The sequence below is a fragment of the Ceratotherium simum genome, chromosome 20 (assembly GCF_057802395.1).
Source record: "Ceratotherium simum simum isolate JZ-2026a chromosome 20, ASM5780239v1, whole genome shotgun sequence".
Classification (NCBI taxonomy): domain Eukaryota; kingdom Metazoa; phylum Chordata; class Mammalia; order Perissodactyla; family Rhinocerotidae; genus Ceratotherium; species Ceratotherium simum.
Window position 1 is genome coordinate 540,414 of NC_141919.1, and position 20,315 is coordinate 560,728.

The 20,315-nt window shown below is 38.7% G+C and overlaps 1 long non-coding RNA gene across 1 annotated transcript in view; it reads left to right on the forward strand.

The window, feature by feature from the left end:
- Positions 1 to 298: 298 nt before the first annotated feature.
- LOC147914322 (uncharacterized) overlaps positions 299 to 20,315 on the forward strand; it is an 85,451-nt gene continuing 65,434 nt past the window's right edge. The window contains exon 1 of the long non-coding RNA XR_015555337.1: positions 299 to 535. This is a non-coding gene — a long non-coding RNA (uncharacterized LOC147914322). The remainder of the gene's footprint in view (positions 536 to 20,315) is intronic.

Sequence of the window (20,315 nt, forward strand, 5' to 3'; positions counted from 1 at the left end):
TGCCAGACAATCATTTACATTTATAAGGGAAATCTCCATTTATAAAAGTATCTCCCTCTCTGTTTAGAGAAGAGAGGGGGATGAGCTCATTTCTAGTGACTTATCAATGTGGAAGGTGAGGCCTTGGGCTGCATAATAACCTTACTCTTGTTTACTGTGCTTTAGTGGTAATCTCCTGTAACTGACTCCCCCCACCCCCAAAATCCTCCTTTGTCATTGGCTGAAAATGATATTTAAGACGAGAATTTCTGCTATTGTGTTGAGAAACGCAGTGTCCCTGCTTTCTCCCATGTATACATGTTATTAAACTTGGTATTATTTTCTCCTGCTAACCTGTCTTGTTAATTATTTGGCCAGCCATAAGAACCTTAAGGAAAAGGGGAGGGAGATTCTCCCTCTTCCCCCGACAGTTTTGGCGAGCCAGCCAGGAGCCACACTGGCTGGCAAGTTGCCTTCTCTGGCTGGAAGACCTGCCTTCTCCCTGGACTACTGCAGATGGTGAGATACGGGAACGCCCGACGAAAGCCGGCAAAAGGTAAGACTTCTTACCACGTCAGCCTCCCGGAATCTCTATCTGCGGAGTCCGGCGAAAAAAAATGGTGAAAATTTTTTCTCTTTCTAAATTTAGATTGGCAGGAGAAAATATTTGGGAAACTAGTTTCTTGGGCTTTTAGTGACTCTTGGTTTAAATTTGATAGAGTACTCTTGGTTTTGATCTTGATCCCTTTTCCTCCCAGAGTAGTCTCTGTCTTGTTCTGTGTCCTGAGAACTTGGCTTTGTGACCAATGAGAATATTCTCCTTGGTCTCCACCATACGGAAGGTGCATTTACCGGGGTGCACCTTGGTGGCCAGTCGAGTAGACTGGGGTTCCGAACTGTCTCTTTGTCCGGCTGTGCCAAGCTCTCAGGGGAGTTTGTCATAAAGGTCCCAGTCCGTAAGGGCTTTTGTCGTCTTAACCTTCGTTGCTTGTTAGTGCTAGAAAAATCCCATTCCAGTATCGCCCGCCCGGTGTCACAGATTAGCGGGTCTGTGACTGGAGGCGTCCCACACTATTGTGGGAGACCGGAGACACCGTTTTCACTACACCATCCTTACTGCCTGTGCAACGAAGGTCTTTACTGTCTCTGAATATCTTTGAGAGTAAATTCTGTGGATCATGGGGGCTACATCATCTGCGCCCTCACCAGGGACGCCTCTTGCGTCCATGGTAAAGATTTATTCTAAGCGTGAAAAGTTACCTCCGGGTCTTTCCTTAAAAAGGCTTATTGGTTCGAGTCACTATTAAAATAAATATACAAGTGAAGATCCTACTGTCAATGGCCAGACGACAGATCCTTTGAATTAGAAAAACTTCTAAATTGGAGAAAAAAAAAATGTTTTGAGAGCTCTCACATAATTGCTTAATTGGTACCTAAAAATTAAGGCCAACAAAAGAAAAAAAAAAAATTTGACTAGTCTTAAGACCTTGACTCAGGTTACAATTAAATTGAGAACATGTAAAAGTGTAAGTGTTGATAAGATTATAAAGGTTGGAATGTTTGAGCTAATTTTATACAAAGAAGTTACATCAACTTTGCCTGAGTATGTTTTAAAATGTCTGACTGAGAATGCTTCTCTTGTCCAAAATTAGAAGACCAAGACCTATTGATAAAAATCTTAATGATAATTATGTTTAAAGGTATAAGAGGTGAGGAAATTGCATGAAATTTTGTAGGAAAAACTGATGTTATTTCTATTACAGAACTGGTTAACAAAAATAGTAATTTAAATGATGGCTAATTTTATCTGAAGTCTTATGAAGTCTTATAGGCAATCTAAATAATTATTGAGAACAAATAAATAGTTGTGAAAAAGATAAATGTTAGATGAACTTTAAACAATAATTATGTGTTATGATAGTTACTACTTCCAAACTCTTTTTAGTGACTTAAAGCTTTATAGAGTTTTGCTAAATTTTATAAAAAAAAATTCACTGAGTATCATCATTTCCAAATAACATAAGATATTAGACATTGATTACTAAATGTACGTTTGTCTACTTTTGGCTTTTCATTACAAGAAAACTAAAAGGTGTTTTGGGTCTATTGGTAAACATGTGTTTTATTAAAAGATTATACTATAAAGTAACATGTTTCTAAAAGTTATAAAGTGTTTATAAATTTTCCAAGCCACAAGATACTAAAGTAAAAAAAAATTTATAATGGTTTACTTAGTTTTTACTTCCAAATTGAGGTTTCTAAAGGTTAAAATTTCTAATTAGTATATGTGATTAAAAATTTAAAAAAATATGTGTACAAGGAAAGTAAGATATATAAAGAAAAAACAAAGAATGGAAATATTTTGTTTGGTTGATTAAAAAAGATAAATTTGTCCTCAAGTACTAGAAGAAAAAAAAAGACATGGGACAAATTCTGAATATAAAAAGAAAGTTATAGAAGGTTTGTGGAAGAAGAATTCTAGAAAAGGAGTTTTTGCATGGTCAAGTTGGCTAAGATTGAAATAAATTTAATTAAGTAAATGAGTTTTAATAGCAGAAATAAGCTGGTGCAAAATTAAAATTTGGTCTTCTGTCTCTTAAAAGGATAATTTGCTTAAACTTGATAAAGAGGTTACAAAAGATTTTTCTTTACCTTTGAGTAAGTCTACCTAAAAGACAGAAAAAAAAAAAAAAAAAAAACCTGTTAAAATAATTTCCTGTGTTCAAAAGACTGAGGTCTCTCTATTAAGACTTTTTAGACTGTTAATGCTCTGTTTGCTTTGACTTTTTATATTTTTGACAAGCTCCCCAAAATTCATATCTTAAATATGTTAAAATAATTTCCTACGTTCAAAAGACTGAGGTCTCTCTATTAAGGCTTTTTAGACTGTTAATGCTCTGTTTGCTTTGACTTTTTATATTTTTGACAAGCTCCCCAAAATTCATATCTTAAATAAAGTCTTTTTTTTACCTTTTTCTTTGAAAATTTTCAAAGGGCCCTGGAACTTCTCAAAAAAATTTGCTCTTTTCCTATAAAAAAAAAGATACTAAACTTATTAGGCTGATTCAGTATGTTAAATTACATGAAAAACATTGTCAGACCAGTGATGATAAGCCTGCTTAGGTGGTATTTTGTGGGTAAATGTTATTGACATAGGTGTTTTAAAATTATATAACATTACTGAAATTCTGATCTGTCCTGGTTATCAGTCATAATTCTGGTTATTTTAAAATGTTGTATGTCACAAAATTAACCAAATTTCTTTGTCAATTGCCATTTTGAAGTCTTGTTTTTTACAGACATTTCTTTGCTCTAATGCTTTTACAAAATGTTTCAACTTCAAAAAAATTCATGAAAAGGACTCTGACAGTTACACTAGAGTACAGGCTTTTGATAAACTTTCTGATCATAAAACTGAACTTAATAAAAAATTACAGAAATCTGATAGAAAAACTGACTTCATAAAGCTGCTAACAAAAAGATTGGGATCAAGAATAGATTACACAGGACTGAATGAACTGATAAAGATGATTATAATTTTTATGATTTTTCATTTAAAATATTGCTAAATTTTTAATGTTTTATTTTTTCAGATTTAAGAAAAACTTTTTCTCTTTTCTCCTGAGATAGCTATGACTTACAACAATTTAATAAATAATATTTTTATAAGTAAAATTAAAATATTTATCTTTTTCTCTCTATCTGATCCCTCAAATTTGAAAACTCTTAGTGAGTAAATATTGTTGTTTTCATGGCAATATAGTTATTTGCATAAGTTCAATAAAAATCTGTTCTCCTTATAACAGGACACAATTAGAAACACTGGTTATATTACCAAGGTTGTGACTAAAACATCATATTTGCGATATAACCATACAGCTTTTGAGCAATAAAAATTAGACTTTATAGAATAAAGCCACGTGAAAATATTGGCCTGGTACCTTTATGTTCCAAGCAGCACTTACCAGGATAAGTAAAAAATGTCACTTATCTGACAGGTACAAAGAACCTCGAAATATTTTGAAAAAACCTCAAAAAAAAAAAATTCACCCAAATCTGTAGATATTACAGGCGAAGTCTGATGACAAAATCCTTGGCTTGGCTTTCCTGGCCTCGAGAGGCCTTTAAAGTTCAATGTGAGATTCCTTATAAAAAGTTCCAACAAAACAGATTTAAAAGAGCCTATGTGATCAATTGCTATTCTTGCTGTACTTATGTAAATAATTGGGCCAACTCTATTGGAACTAGACTTATTTTACAAACTAGTTAGTTTTGATTTGGCTATCTTAATAAAAATGAGGGTGATTTTTAGAGAAAAAAATTATATTTCAGTAAAAACTATTTCAGTATAAGTTTGCAGATATTAGATCCTAGTTTTGTTGTCTTTTGAAGTTTTTGTTTTATATCTGTTGACTAGACTAGATCCTGATTTCTTCTAGTCTCCTGAAATATCTGGCTACAGATGTCCAAACTAACGTTTTTGATTTTTTTCCATCATTTTCATTTAAAATCACTGAAAACTAAACCTGCCCTTTTTCCTGAAGCTTTACAAACTGAAGCTGATAGACTTGATATAAACTTGAGATGACCTGACGACACCATCCGAGACATTTTAAACTGCAAAAGATGCTTTGACGCTGACATCTAAAATTCTTCTTCACTGGCTGTCCTCTGAACTCAAAAACTGCTTTACAACTTGCTCTAACCATTAACCTTGTTTTTCTTTTATAAAAATACTTCTATTAAATACTTGATTGCTTGCTTCCACAATATAGGCATAACCTTGAGAGCCCACCTACATCACCACCTTCCAAAAAAAACTTAATTGAACTGATCTATTATCAAGACTAAGAAATGGGTTCAGTGAGATAAAACAATCTACCAACTCAGCTTCTGGACTATAAAACTTCTTTAAGTTTCAAAAGGACTGTGAAACTTTTAGTTTCAAAGGCGGGACTGTGGGAGATCAAGATTTGGCCACCCTGAAATCTATCTCTTTACCTTGGTTGTTTTCTCTGAGGACATTTGACCTCCCCCACTAACTGCCTAAAAAATTTGACATGGTGGCTCCTTCCTGAAATAGATCTATCATGATGGCTATAAAGATAACGTAGGGTAAATGTTACAATAGGAAAGACACCAACAAGCACCTCTTATCAAAAGTTCTGTCTCTCTGGCCACATTCTCTAAATGACCCTACAAAGAGTTGCCAGACAATCATTTACATTTATAAGGGAAATCTCCATTTATAAAAGTATCTCCCTCTCTGTTTAGAGAAGAGAGGGGGATGAGCTCATTTCTAGTGACTTATCAATGTGGAAGGTGAGGCCTTGGGCTGCATAATAACCTTACTCTTGTTTACTGTGCTTTAGTGGTAATCTCCTGTAACTGACTCCCCCCACCCCCAAAATCCTCCTTTGTCATTGGCTGAAAATGATATTTAAGACGAGAATTTCTGCTATTGTGTTGAGAAACGCAGTGTCCCTGCTTTCTCCCATGTATACATGTTATTAAACTTGGTATTATTTTCTCCTGCTAACCTGTCTTGTTAATTAATTGGCCAGCCATAAGAACCTTAAGGAAAAGGGCAGAGGGAGATTCTCCCTCTTCCCCCGACACTAGGAAAGAACATAACTGGAAAATTCACACGGAGCTCTGGAGGAGACTATGTGGAGGCACTTCTGGGAACAGTGCAGAGTGGGAGGATGCAAAGGCTTACTGGTGGAAAGGGCATGAGAGGTGGAAAACACGTCTAGGTATTTATTCCTTTCTCTCTATGCTGAGCTATGAGTTGGCCATTATAACGTTCCTCTTCTTAACACCACAGCTCCTGTTGGGGCAGTCTTTTCTGCCAGGTTGTAGTAACAGTCCCTGCCCTCACAGCAGGCTAGTGGTGACAATAGCTCCCTACTGTCCCTAGTCACAGAGTGCCTCACCAACTCTGCCCACGTTTTACTAGATCTCCTTAAGTGTCCCATTGTTTCTTAACAATTGACCACCGCCACCCTGATCACAAACTCCACAGGAGTGGGGATTTTTATCTCTTTTATTGCTTGTTATTATCCCAGCATTAGAATGATGTGTGTCACATTGCAGGTTTTCAATAAATGTTTGTTGAATGAATATATACATGGTCTACTTTCTCTCCATTAGTACATGAACAGCATTCCTTAAGCATCAATAATAATCAGTTATCAAAAATGCATGCTATCTGGTGTTGGAAGGGATGTGAGGAAAAAGCATAAACGGGTAAGGCCTTGCTATTTTTAGGACTATTTGAGGACCATTTGTTAGCATCTATCAAATATTTAATGTGTACACATTTTAACTGGGCAATTCTATCATTTTGGCATTTGTGCCAAAGAAATAATCACACATGTATGCAAAAGATGTATGGACAATATTTGCTATATATTATTTGTTATAGTGAAAATTGGAAACAAATTAAACATCAATCACAAAGAGACTGATTAAATAAACATGATGTACACCTACAATGCAGCTAAAGAAAAGAATTATTTAGTTCTACATAGCCTGACCAGAACACTGGATCAGGAGACAATTTTAAGTATAAAAACAAGTTGTAAAAAAGTAGTAACCATGCTTTTTGAAAAATGCGTTGTTAGCTCAGAGCATAGTCTAGAGTTAAGCATCAGTTAACACTGGTTTTATTTGGAAGACAGGATGGAGAGTACTAGCGAGTTTCTATTATCCCATCAGGCACTGCTGTATTTTGATCAAATTGCACGTGTTTAAAATTTAAAAAGAAATATTTAAATATATTTACATTAAAAAATTAACAGGAACAACCCAAGCGTTTACAAAATAACAAGGCTGGGCCGGCCCCGTGGCTCAGCGGTGGCTCAGCGGTTAAGTGCGCGTGCTCCGCTGCCTGCAGCCTGGGTTCCGACCTGGCACCGCTTCTCCGGCCATGCTGAGGCCGCGTCCCACATACAGCAACTAGAAGGACGTGCAGCTATGACATACAACAATCTGCTGGGGCTTTGAGGGGAAAAATAAATAAATAAATAAAACCTTTAAAAAAAAATAAATAACAAGGCTTATTTAACAGCCTTGCTCAGCACAGAACTTAAGGGCCATAAAATATCAAGTTGTAAAGCTTATTACGAAACAAGTAAATGTAGTTGGGTTGACCTTTTATTATACTGTCACATTTAGCTTTCGCATTACAAGTTCAGGGATTTTTAACAGAAAGTTGCATTTAATGAAAAAGACAGGTATTTAATTATTAATAAACCAATTACGCTGTTTATGGAAAATATGTTTTTTGTCCTTCCCAAAAAAGAGCCCACATGACACCGAGTAGGGTCTACTTTTGCAAAGATGGAAAATTCAGTCTGTTTAAGGGGACATATCCATGACCATGGGGAACCGACCGACATAAAAGACTCCTTTCCCAGCTGGGGTAAGCCCAGATTCCTTTCACGTTTTCCTGGGACCCGGCTGAGTGGGTGGGGGGTTCGCCTCAAGACCTCGGACGACGGGACACAGGCCGCGGCGACACCCACCCCGCCCCCAGACCCGGCCAAGCGAGGCGGGAGGACGCTCCCAGACCCGCGCCGCCAAGCCACCCCAGCAGAAGCAGGCGAGAGGACGCCCCCAGACTCGGCTGGGCGAGACGGAAGACGCCCCCAGGTCCGGCCGAGCGAGGCGAAAGGACGAGCCCGGCGCAGGACTGCGGAGGACGCCCCCGACGCGGCGGAGCGAAGGGGGAGGACGCGCGAGGGCGCAGCGGCGGCGGCGGGAGCTCGTGCGCGCCCAGGCCCAGGGCCGCGCTCGGGGGAGGCTGCGCGGCGCGCGTCGTCCCCACAGGGGGCGGGAGCTAGCGTTTTCTAGGAAAGCTGCTCGAGAGCGGGGCTCGAGGCGTGTGTTCACATAGATCGCGCTAACTTCTTGGCGAAGCTATTCCTTTTTTCCCCATATGAATAGGATCCAATCTTTAAAATCTTTGTCATAGAAGAAATGATTGAGGTGAAATAATATTGACCAGATATACGGTCCATATATGTAATTTAGTAAAAATGTATTTCTATAATATTATGCCCGTATGTCCCGAATTTGGTTAAAAAAAAAATCAAGATGCTCAAGCAAGGTTTAAGCAGAGTCATCGCTGGAAAATGCGTGATTTGTTTGATAACCATTTTCATATTTTGTATTGTCTGTATTTTCGTATATTATTTTTGAAATTTGCTTTTTTCCCTTCCCTGAAATAAACTCTGTTGGTCGCAGATACTTTGTTTTATAGTACCGTTGTGCTCCATGTTCAAGTGTCTTATGTGCGTTTCACAGCCTTATGCCCAAGAGATACTTGTACCTTGACTTCTCTGGGCAGCTTTGAGTTTAAAAGGCACTTTAATGGAGAGAGAATCCCTATTTTTTTCTTTGTATCACAAAAATCTGAGAAACATAGAAGAGTAGAAAATGGTAAAATAAGCATCTATATATAGCCAGCCATGCCCTCGTATAGCCAGCCATGCCCTCGATTTAAGAAACTTTAACCTTTTGCCATGTTTGCATTGTTAGTTTTTGCTGAAATTTTGTGGTGAATTAAGCAAGATAATTTCAGTGCTAAATGCCATCGCTGTGCATGCCTTTATAAAAACAATACATTTTCCAATGTAATTCCACTTACCAATTAACTGTAATGTTCATTAATATTTCTAATTGCTAGTCCCATTCAAATTTCCCAAACTGTTCCCAACGTCTTTGGCGTTGTTTTTTCCATCGGGATTTGACAGAGGACCGCGCATTGTATTTGGGGGTAAAGTTCGAATTTAACCCATAAGGGCTGAGAGCGCAGAGAGAACCTGGGCAAGCCAGACCATGCAGGACATCTTCCCACCGTCTAACAAAGAATCGTCAAGGCGCAGAGGTTTGTGGGAAATGTAGTCTTGAATCCTGTTGGCTCACGTTGCGGCCGTCTGGGAAGGCTCTGGGCTACATCTGCGCATGTGCAGGCTGTGCCCCGCCGTCCTGTCCGCGCTCCCCGCCCGGGAGGAGAGGTGTCGCTGGAGCCCAGGGAGAGGTGTTCCCTGGGAGGGAACGCGGGGACGGGGACACAGCAGGGCCTGGGAACTTTCTGAGAGGAGTGGACTTGTGACCCAGAGGGCGGGAGCATGAAGGCCCAGGGACCCCAGGCTCAACCCTTAGTGTCGGGCTCGCGGGGCGCAGGTGGGGGTGAGCCGGTCAGGAGCAGGTGCCCGGGGCGGCCCGACCCGAGAGAAGCATGTCGGCTGGGGGAGGGGGCTGGGAAGTGGGAGGAGTGCATTTATAAGGGCGACCGTGAGCGGCCAGAAAGCGCTGGCGGCGGGGTCTGCGGTGGAGCCAAGAAAGACCTGGGTAAACTTGTAGGCAGGGCGAGAGAAGGAATCTGCGTTAAAAGTCCGGTTTCTCATCGGACAGTGAGGATATTAATAATGATTCGTCGCGTTGTTTTGAAACTTAGTTAAGTCATCACCTGTAAATCTAATAGGCTAGTGCAGGGTACTAAGCCCTGAGTAAGTGAAACTGCTATTATATTTAGAAAACACTTGCTCTTTTCATTAGATGGCTTAATATAACCTCACAACTTATTTCATGAAGTCAGTATCACCATCCGCATTAAAAATAACCGAGCCTCAGGTTGGTGGAACGGTGTGTGCTCAGGTCCCAAGCTACCGGTGAGGGAGTTTGGATTCAAGGGCGGATGTGCTTTACTTCCAATCTCATGCTTTGTCTGAACGTCACACCTCCCTGAAATCAGCATTGCAGCCTTCACAGCGCTTAGCAAAGTGGCCTGTCTCCAAATCCCCAGGGATATAATGGGAAGTGCATGTAGATGGAATCCTGTCATGTGTCACATGTATTCTGGGATTTCTGCTGTCTCTTAAGATCCCTTGAGTCAGACAGAGCCTCCTAGTCCCTCGTGCGCTGGCAGGCTATCTGTGTTTTCAGTCTGAGATTACAGTGAACTCCTAAAATTAGTAGCCCAGGCCCAGGCCCCAGCTCCTGGGAAATTCATTTTAGAGCAAAGCAGCTCTTGTGAAGTAGCAAGCAGGGGGACTCTGATAACAGGAATCTTATCTGGAAGAGAGCACCCCCTGACCTTAGACCTCTCTCCAGTGCTTCAGAGCAGAGGCAAAAGAGCTTAGAAAGAAGCAGGTCTGTACAACCAGAAGCAGTTCTTGATCCACTTGACAAGAATGAGCCCAGCTTGGTGATGCCACCACATTCAGAAGCCAACACACTCTGACAGTGGGGAGTTTGGGCAGTCCTTGAGAAGAGCCAGGTGAGCTGCGGTGGCCCAGGGGCAGGCTGCTCAGGCAAGCCCACTTTGCTGGAGAGCTTGTGAGGGTGAGGTCTGGGAATAAGGGATATCCAGGCAGAGGGAGGAAGTTCTGCCTCCTTTCTCCCTAAATGGCCCCACTCTTCACAGATGCTGCTGTCACACATGTCCATCACCACAAGAGGCGCTAGAGATGTTATCCTGACCCCGAAGGGTTTCCATGGTCATCTACTTCTGTCTCATTTACAACTTTAAAGAAATTGGACCTGAGAGTCAGTGAATTGTCCAGGGCCACCTGTTTCTGCCTCTGTCTCAGGACCATTCACTCTGTCTCAGGACCATGTTTCAGTAGATCTTCATTTTTATTGATTTGTGGTGATCTCTTGTGTGGCAGTTCCACAGTTTATCCATTCTTCCATGGATGCATATTTGGATTATTTCCAGCCATAAACATTCATATGTGGCTATACGTCTTCATTCTCTTGGGTTAATACCAAGGAGTGAGTGGGATTGCTGGGTCTCATAATAAGTGTATGTTTAACATAAGAAACTGTCAAACCATTTTTCTAAGTGGCTATACCATTTTTCGTTCCCGTCAGCAGTGAGGGTTCAAGTTGCTCCGCATCTTCACTAGCATTTAATACTGTCAGGTTTTTTTATTTGAGCCATTATATTAGATTTGTAATGGTATTTCATTTTAGTTTTAATTTCAATTTTCCTGAATGGGCACGTTTTTGTTTGTCATCTGTTCCTCTTTGGTGAAGTGCCTGTTTGATTCTTTTTCCCATTTTAAAACATTATATCTTACTGATTTAGAGTTATATATACTCTATAAAAATCTTTTCTCAGATAAATGATTTGTATATATTTTCTCTCAGATGGTGTTTTTTTTAATATTCTTAACGGTATTTTTCAAAGAGGAGAGGTTTTAAATTTATCAATTTTTCATAATGTTTTCAAATTTTTGTTTTATGAGTGAATTAGACTACTTGGGCTGCTGTAACAGAATACCCCAGACCAGGTGGCTTTTTTTGTTGTTGTTGTGGTAACATTGGTCTATAACATTATGTAAATTTCAGGTGTACATCATTATATTTCGATTTCTGCATAGAATACATCATGTTCACTGCCCAAATACTAATTATAATCCATCACCACACACATGTGCCTTGTTCTCCCTTGCACCCTCCTCACTCCCCACTTCCTCTCTGGTAACCACCAGTCCAATCTCTGTCTCTATGTGATTGTTTGTTGTTGTTTTTATCTTCTACTTCTGAGTGAGATCATATGGTATTTGACTTTCTCCCGCTGACCTATTTTGCTTAGCATAATACCCTGAAGGTCCATCATGTTGTCACAAATGGCTGGATTTCATCATTTCTTATGGCTGAGTAGTATTCCGTTGTGTATATGTACCACATCTTTATCCATTCGTCCCTTATGGACACCTAGGTTGCTTCCAAGTCTTGGCTATTGTGACTAATGCTGCAGTGAACATAGGGGTACATGTATCTTTACACAGTCGTGTTTTCATGTTCTTTGGATAAATACCCAACAGTGGAATAGCTGGATCGTATGGTAGCTCTATTCTTAATTTTTTGAGAAATCTCCATACTGTTTTCCATAGTGGCTGCACCAGTTTGCACTCCCACCAGCAGTGTATGAGGGTTCCCTTCTCTCCACATCCTCTCCAACACATGTTTCCTGTCTTGTTAATTATGGCCATTCTGACGGGAATGAGGTGATATCTCATTGTAGTTTTGATTTGCATTTCCCTGATCTGATAGTTAATGATGTTGAACATCTTTTCATGTGCCTGTTGGCCATCTGTCTATCTTCTTTGGAGAAATGTCTGTTCAGATCTTTTGCCCATTTTTTAATTGGGTTGTTAGTTTTATTGTTGTTGAGATGTATGAGTTCTTTATATACTTTGGTTATTAACCCCTTGTCGGATATATGGTTTGCAAATATCTTCTCCCAATTGTTAGGTTGTTTTTTTGTTTTGTTGATGGTTTGCTTTGCTGTGCAGAAGCTTTTTAGTTTGGTGTAGTCCCATTTGTTTATTTTTTCTATTGTTTCCCTTGGCCAGTCAGACACGGTACTTGACAATGTGTTGCTAAGACCAGGGTCGAAGAGCGTACTGCCTAAGTTTTCTTCTAGAAGTTTCATGGTTTCAGGTCTTACATTCAAGTCTTTAATCCATTTTGAGTTAATTTTTGGTGTAAGGTAATGGTCTACTTTAGTTTTTTTGCATGTGGCTGACCAGTTTTCCCAACACCGTTTATTGAAGAGACTTTCTTTTCTCCATTATATGTTCTTGGCTCCCTTGTTGAAAATTAGCTGTCCCTGGTTGTGTGGGTTTATTTCTGGGCTCTCGATTCTGTTCCATTGATCTGTGTGTCTGTTTTTGTGCCAGTACCATGCTGTTTTGGTTACTATAGCTTTGTAGTATAATTTGAAATCAGGGAGTGTGGTACCTCCAGCTTTGTTCTTCTTTCTCAGGATTCCTTTGGCTATTCGGGGTCTTTTGTTGTTCCATATAAATTTTAGGATTCTTTGTTCTATTTCTGTGAAAAATGTTGGAACTTTGATAGGGATTGTGTTGAATCTACAGATTGCTTTAGGAAGTATGGACATTTTAACTATGTTAATTCTTCCAATACAAGAGCACAGAATATCTTTCCATTTCTTTATGTCTTCAATTTCTTTCAACAATGTTTTATAGTTTTCAGTGTACAGATCTTTCACCTCTTTGGTTAAGTTTATTCCTAGGTACTTTATTCTTTTTGTTGCAATTGTAAATGGGCTTGTATTCTTAATTTCTCTTTCCGCTACTTCGTTGTTAGTGTATAGAAATGCAACTGATTTTTGTATGTTGATTTTGTATCCTGCAGCTTTACCATATTCACTTATTATTTCTAGAAGTTTTTTGGTGGATTCTTTAGGGTTTTCTGTATAAAAAATGATGTCATCTGCAAGTAGTGACGGTTTCACTTCTTCCTTTCCAATTTGCTTCCCTTTTATTTCTTTTTCTTGGCTGATTGCTCTGGCTAGGACTTCCAATACTATGTTAAATAAGAGTGGTGAAAGTGAGCATCCTTGTCTGGTTCCTGTTCTTAGAGGGATGACTTTCAGTTTTTCTCCACTAAGAATGATATTAGCTGTGAGTCTGTCATATATGGCCTTTATTATGTTGAAGTACTTTCCTTCTATATCCATTTTTTTCAGAGTTTTTATCATAAATGGATGCTGTATCTTGTCAAATGCTTTCTCTGCATCTATGACATGATCATGTGATTTTTATTCTTTATTTTGTTAATGTGGTATATCACATTGATTGATTTGTGGATGTTGAACCATCCCTGCATACCTGGAATAAATCACACTTAATCATTTTGTATAATCCTTTTAATATATTGTTGTATTTGATTTGCTAGTATTTTTTTGAGGATTTTTGCATCAATGTTCATCAGTGACATTGGCCTGTAATTTTCCTTTTTCTGTTGTCCTTGTCTGGTTTTGGCATCAGGGTAGTGTTGGCTTCGTAGAATGAGTTAGGAAGCTTCCCGTCTTCTTCGATTTTTTGAAAGAGTTTGAGAAAGATGGATATTAAGTCTTCTTTGAATGTTTGGTAGAATTCACCAGGGAAGCTGTATGGTCCTGGACTTTTTTATTTTTTGGGAGGTTTTTGATTACTGTTTCCATCTGCTTACTGGTGATTGGTCTATTCAAATTCTCTATTTCTTCTTGATTCAGTTTTGGAAGGTTGTATGATTCTAAGAATTTATCCATTTCTTCTAGGTTATCCATTTTGTTGGCATATGGCTTTTTGTAGTATTCTCTTATAATCTTTTGTATTTCTGAGGTGTCCATTGTAATTTCTCCTCTTTCATTTCTGATTTTATTTATTTGAGCCTTCTCTCTTTCTTTCTTGGTGAGTCTAGCTAAAGGTTTGTCAATTTTGTTTATCTTTTCAAAGAACCAGCTCTTGGGTTCATTGGTTTTTTCCTATTGTTTTTCTAGTCTCTATTTCATTTATTTCTGCTCTGATTTTTATTATTTCCCTCCTTTTACTGATTTGGGGCTTGATTTGTTCTTCTTTTTCCAGTTCCTTTAGGTGCACTGTTAGATTGTTTGAGATTTTTCTTGTTTGTTGAGGTGGGCCTGCATTGCTATAAACTTCCCTCTTAGAACTGCTTTTCCTGTATCCCATAAATTCTGGCATGTCGTATTTTCATTTTCATTTGTCTTCAGGTAGTTTTTGATTTCTCCTTTGATTTCTTCATTGACCCAGTCATTGTTCAGTACCGTTTTGTTTAATCTCCACATATTTGTGGCTTTTCTGATTTTCTTCCTGTAGTCGATTTCTAGTTTCATACTTCTGTGGTCAGAAAAAATGCTTGGTATTATTTCAATCATCTTAAATTTATGGAGACTTGTTTTGTGGCCTAATATGTGATAAATCCTGGAAAATGTTCCATTTGCATTTGAAAAGAATGTGTATTCTGTGGTTTTTGGATGGAATTTGCTGTATATATCTACTAAGTCCATCTTGTCTAATTTGTCATTTAAGGCCAATGTTTCCGTATTGATCTTCTGTTTGGATGATGTAGCCATTGCTGTAAGTGGAGTGTTCAAGTCCCCTACTATTATTGTGTTGCTGTCTATTTCTCCTTTAATGTATGTTAATAATTGCTTTATATATTTAGGTGCTCATATGTTGAGTGCATAGATATTGACAAGTGTTATATCTTCTTGTTGGATTGTTCCCTTTATCATTATGTAGTGCCCTTCTTTGTGTCTTGTTACAGTTTGTTTTAAAATCTGTTTTGTCTGAGATAAGTATTGCTACCCAAGCTTTCTTTTCATTGCCATTTGCGTGGAGTGTCTTTTTCCATCCCTTCACTTTCAGTTCATGAGTGTCTTTAGGTCTGAAGTGTGTCTCTTGTATGCAGCATATATATGGGTCTCGTTTTTTATGCAGTTGGCCACCCTGTACCTTTTGATTGGAGCATTTAGTCCACTGATATTTAAAGTAGCCATTGATAAGAATGTACTTATTGCCTTTTGTTACTTTTTTTCTGTGTGTTTTAGTAGTTCTTGTCTGTTCCTTTCTTCTTCTCTTGCTCTCTTTCCTTATGGTTTGATGGCTTTCTTTAGTATTATTTTTGGGTTCCTTTCTCTTAATTTTTTGTGTATTTATTATAGGTTTCTGGTTAGTGATTACCATGAGGTTCATATATAATAACCTACATTTATAGCAATCGACGTTAAGTTGATGGTCTCTTTAGTTTGACCTCTTACTAAAAGCTCTACTCTTTTACTCCTCTCCTCTCATTTTATGTTTTTGACATAATATCTAACGTCTGTTTTTGTGTGTGTCTATCCATTACCCTCTTATCATGGAAATAGATAATTTTAGCACTTTTTTCTTTTGACCTTCATATTAGCTTCATAGGTGGTTGATTTGCTACCTTTCCTGTATATTTGCCTTTACCAGTGATTTTATTACCTTTTTTTTAAATATAATTTTCTTGTTCCTATTTGTGGTCTTCTCTTTTCCACTTAAATAAGTCCCTTTAGCATTTCTTGTAGTACTGGTTTCTTGGTGATAAACTCATTTAGTTTTTGCTTGTTTGGGAAACTCTTTATCTCTCCTTCCATTCTGAATGATAACCTTGCCAGGTAAAATATTCTTGGCTGTAGGTTTTTCCTTTCAGCACTTTAAATATATCGTGCCACTCTCTTCTAGCCTGTAAGGTTTCTCTTGAGAAGTCAGCTGATAGCCTTATGGGGTTTCTTTTTTATGTAACTTACTGCCTTTCTCTTGCAGCTTTTAGGATTCTCTCTTTAATTCTGGACAGTTTAATGATAATGTGTTTTGGTTTGGGCCTCTTTGGGTTTATCTTGTTTGGTGCTCTCTGTGCTTCCTGTACCTGGATGTCTGTTTCCTTCCTTAAGTTAGGGAAGTTTTCAGCTATTATTTCTTCAAATAGATTCTCTGCTGCTTTGTCTCTCTTCTCTTCTCCTTCTGGGACACCTATAACATGGATGTTAGTGTGCTTGATGTTGTCCCGGAGGTCCCTTAGGCTGTCCCTGTTCTTTTTTTTTTTTTTTTTTTAATTTTTTGTTTATTGCAGTAACATTGGTTTATAACATAGTAAAAATTTCAGGTGTACATCATTATACTTCTATTTCTGCATAGATTACATCATGTTCACCACCAAAATACTAATTACAATCCCTCACCACACAAATGTACCGAATTATCCCTTTCACCCTCCTCCCTCCCCCCCTTCCCCTCTGGTAACCACCAATCTGATCTCTGTCCCTATGTGTTTGTTTATTGTTGTTATTATCTACTACTTAATGAAGGAAATCATACGGTATTTGACCTTCTCCCTCTGACTTATTTCACTTTGCATTATACCCTCAATGTCCATCCATGTTGTCACAAATGGCTGGATTTCATTGTTTCTTATGGCTGAGTAGTATTGCATTCTGTATATATACCACATCTTCTTTATCCATTCATCCCTTGATGGGTACTTAGGTTGCTTCCAAGTCTTGGCTATTGTGAATAACGCTGCAATGAACATAGGGGTGCATGTACCTTTACAAATTGGTGTTTTCAAGTTCTTTGGATAAATACCTAACAGTGGAATAGCTGGATCATATGGTAGTTCTATCCTTGATTTTTTGAGGAATCTCCATACTGTTTTCCATAGTGGCTGCACCAGTTTGCGCTCCCACCAGCAGGGTATGAGAGTTCCCTTCTCTCCACATCCTCTCTAACACATGTTGTTTCCTGTCTTGTTAGTTATAGCCATTCTGACGGGCGTGAGGTGATATCTCATTGTAGTTTTGATTTGCATTTCCCTGATAGTTAGTGATTTTGAACATCTTTTCATGTGTCTGTTGGCCATCTGTATATCTTCTTTGGAGAAATGTCTGTTCAGGTCTTTTGCCCATTTTTTAATTGGGTTGTTAGTTTTATTGTTGTTGAGATGCATGAGTTCTTTATATATTTTGGAGATTAAGCCCTTATCAGATGTATGGTTTGCAAATATCTTCTCCAAATTGTTAGGTTGTCTTTTCATTTTGTTGATGGTTTCCTTTGCTGTGCAGAAGCTTTTTAGTTTGATGTAGTCCCATTTGTTTATTTTTTCTATTGTTTCTCTTGCCTGGTCAGTCACGGTGTTTGAAAAGATGTTGCTAAGACTGATGTCGAAGAGCGTACTGCCTATGTTTTCTTCTAGAAGTTTCACAGTTTCAGGTCTTACATTCAAGTCTTTAATCCATTTTGAGTTAATTTTTGTGTATGGTGTAAGGTAAGGGTCTACTTTCATTTTTTTGCATGTGGCTATCCAGTTTTCCCAACACCATTTGTTGAAGAGACTTTCTTTTCCCCATTATATGTTCTTGGCTCCTTTGTCAAAGATTAGCTGTCCGTAGATGTGTGGGTTTATTTCTGGGCTTTTGATTCTATTCCATTGATCTGTGTGTCTGTTTTTGTGCCAGTACCATGCTGTTTTGGTTACTATAGCTTTGTAGTATATTTTGAAATCAGGGAGTGTGATACCTCCAGCTTTGTTCTTTTTTCTCAGGATTCCTTTAGCTATTTGGGGTCTTTTGTTGTTCCATATTGTCCCTGTTCTTTTAAATTCTTTTTTCTTGTAGCTGTTCAGCTTGGGTCATTTCCTCTAGTCTTTCATCCAGCTCACTGATACATTCTTCTGTATCCTCTATGCTGCTATTGAGCCCCTCTAGTGAATTTTTCATTTCCAGTATTGTATTCTTCATTTCTGATTGGTTCTTTTTTTATATTTTCCATTTCTTTGGAAATGGAAGTGGGAACTCAGTGGGAATGAAGTTCCCACTGAGTTCATCCATTCTTCTCCCAAGATCAGTGAGTATCTTTATGACTCTTAGTTTGTACTCTTTGTTAGGTAGATTGTTTATCTCTGTTTTGTTTAGTTCTTTTTCTGAGGTTTTGTCCTGTTCACTTACTTAGAATGTATTCCTTTGTCTCCATATTTTGCCTCTTTCTCTGTGCTTATAGCTATGTATTAGGTAGGTCAGCTGTGTCTCCCAATCTTGGAGAGGTGGCCTCCTGTAAGAGATGGCTTATGAGGCCCTGCAGCAGTGTGCTTCACTCTCGTCACCAGTTCCAAATATTCCAGGAGTGTCCCCTGTGTGGGCTACATGTGTCCTTCTGTTGTGGTGGGGTTGCTCTTTACTACAGGTGCCCAGGGAGGCTAATCTATCCCCCTGGGCATCTGGTTGTATTGCTCAGCTGCATGTGGCTGCTATGGACCCTTCAGTAACTTTGTCAGGTGTGGGCAGCCCCAGCACAGTTGGCTGCAAGGTCTAATAGCACATTCCTGTTGCAGTTTTTGTGAGTAGGACCCCAGCATGGCTGGTTGCTAGGCTCAGGGTCTTACAATTGCTGTAGACCTCCAGCCTGCCAGGGTATTGTCAGCTCTCTCAGGATTGCAGCTGAGTGGGGCCAGCCCCGGGCGTGGGAGCACCCAATTGTTTCAGGCTTTGGAAGATGGGGCGACCCTATGTGGCTGTTTGAGAAGCACAAGTCTGCTGCAGTTGACAAGCCCCACTGCTGGTAGGGCCGCACACCCTGTCAACACAGTCCTGCCCTGTGCGCTTGCCCCAACCCACTGATGCAGAGCCAGTCACCCCGCTACAGAGGCCCCATGCACTCCACCAATGCAGTTCCACCCCTCACACACACCCTGCCCCACAGAGGCAGACCCACTTGCCTGGCTGCAGATGTTCCAGGCACCCAGCCCATGCAGGCCCACAAGTTGCCCGAGGGCTTGCTGTTGAGTGAGGCCAGTCCCTAGGGTGGGTTGCCTGCCCTGGCTGAGCTGGATTAAATCCGTGCTCTAGTGGGTGGGGCCAACCCTTGTGCTAACAGGCCAAGGGAAGAACTCCAATGGCATCTGCCAGCATCTGTGTCAGCTTGCCTGTACAAGGTCACAATAATGGCTACCACCAATGTCCCAGTCCCTGGGGAAGTCTCATGGAATTTTCTTTTTGAAAGGTTTGTGACTACAAATTCAATTTCTTTAGTAAGTATAGGTCTATTCAGGTTATCTATTTTTTCTTCAGTGAGTTCTAGCAATTTGTGTCTTTGAAGGAATTGGTCCGTTTCATTTAAGTTTTCAAACTTATGGCAAATATTTGCTCATAGTACTCCCCTATTTTCCTTTAATATTTGTGAGGTCAGTAGTGATGCCCCCTGTTGTATTCCTGATATTAGTAATTTATGTCTTCTTTCTTATTTTCTTGGTTATCCACCTATAGATTTATCAATTTTATTGATGTTTTCAAAAAAATTGTTTTGGGTTTCATTGATTCTCTCTATTAACTTCCTGTTTTCAGTTTCATTGGTTTCTGCTTTAATTTTTTTTATTATTTCCTTCCTTCTGCTTGCTTTAGATTTAATTTGCTCTTCTTTCTCCTACAGTAGCAGCTTAGCTTATTGATTTTAGATCTTTTTTTCTTAATGTATGCACTTAAGGCTATACATTTTCCTCTAAACACTGCTTTAGAAGTATCCTTCAGCTATTGATATGTTGTATTTTGTTTTTCATTTACTTCAAAATATTTTTAATGTGCCTTGAAACATCCTCTTTGACACATGGGTTATATAGAAGTGTATTGTTTAATTTTCAAATATTTGTTAATTTTCCTGATATCTTTCTGTCATTGATTTCTAGTTTATTTCCACTATACTTGAATAATATATATTGCATGATTCCTATTCTTTTTTTTAAGGTTTGTTTTATGGCCCAGAATATGGTCTATCTTGGTTAATGTTCCATATGTACTTGAAAAGAATGTTCCATATAAATTGTTGTTGGACAGAGTGTTCTATGAATATCAATAAGGCCATGTTAGTTGATAGTGCTGTTCAGGTCATTTATATCCTTACTTAGCGTATACTTATTCTATCAATTATTGAGAGATGAGTGCTGAATTCTCCAACTATAATTGTGAATTTATCTATTTCCTTTTCAGATCAACTAGT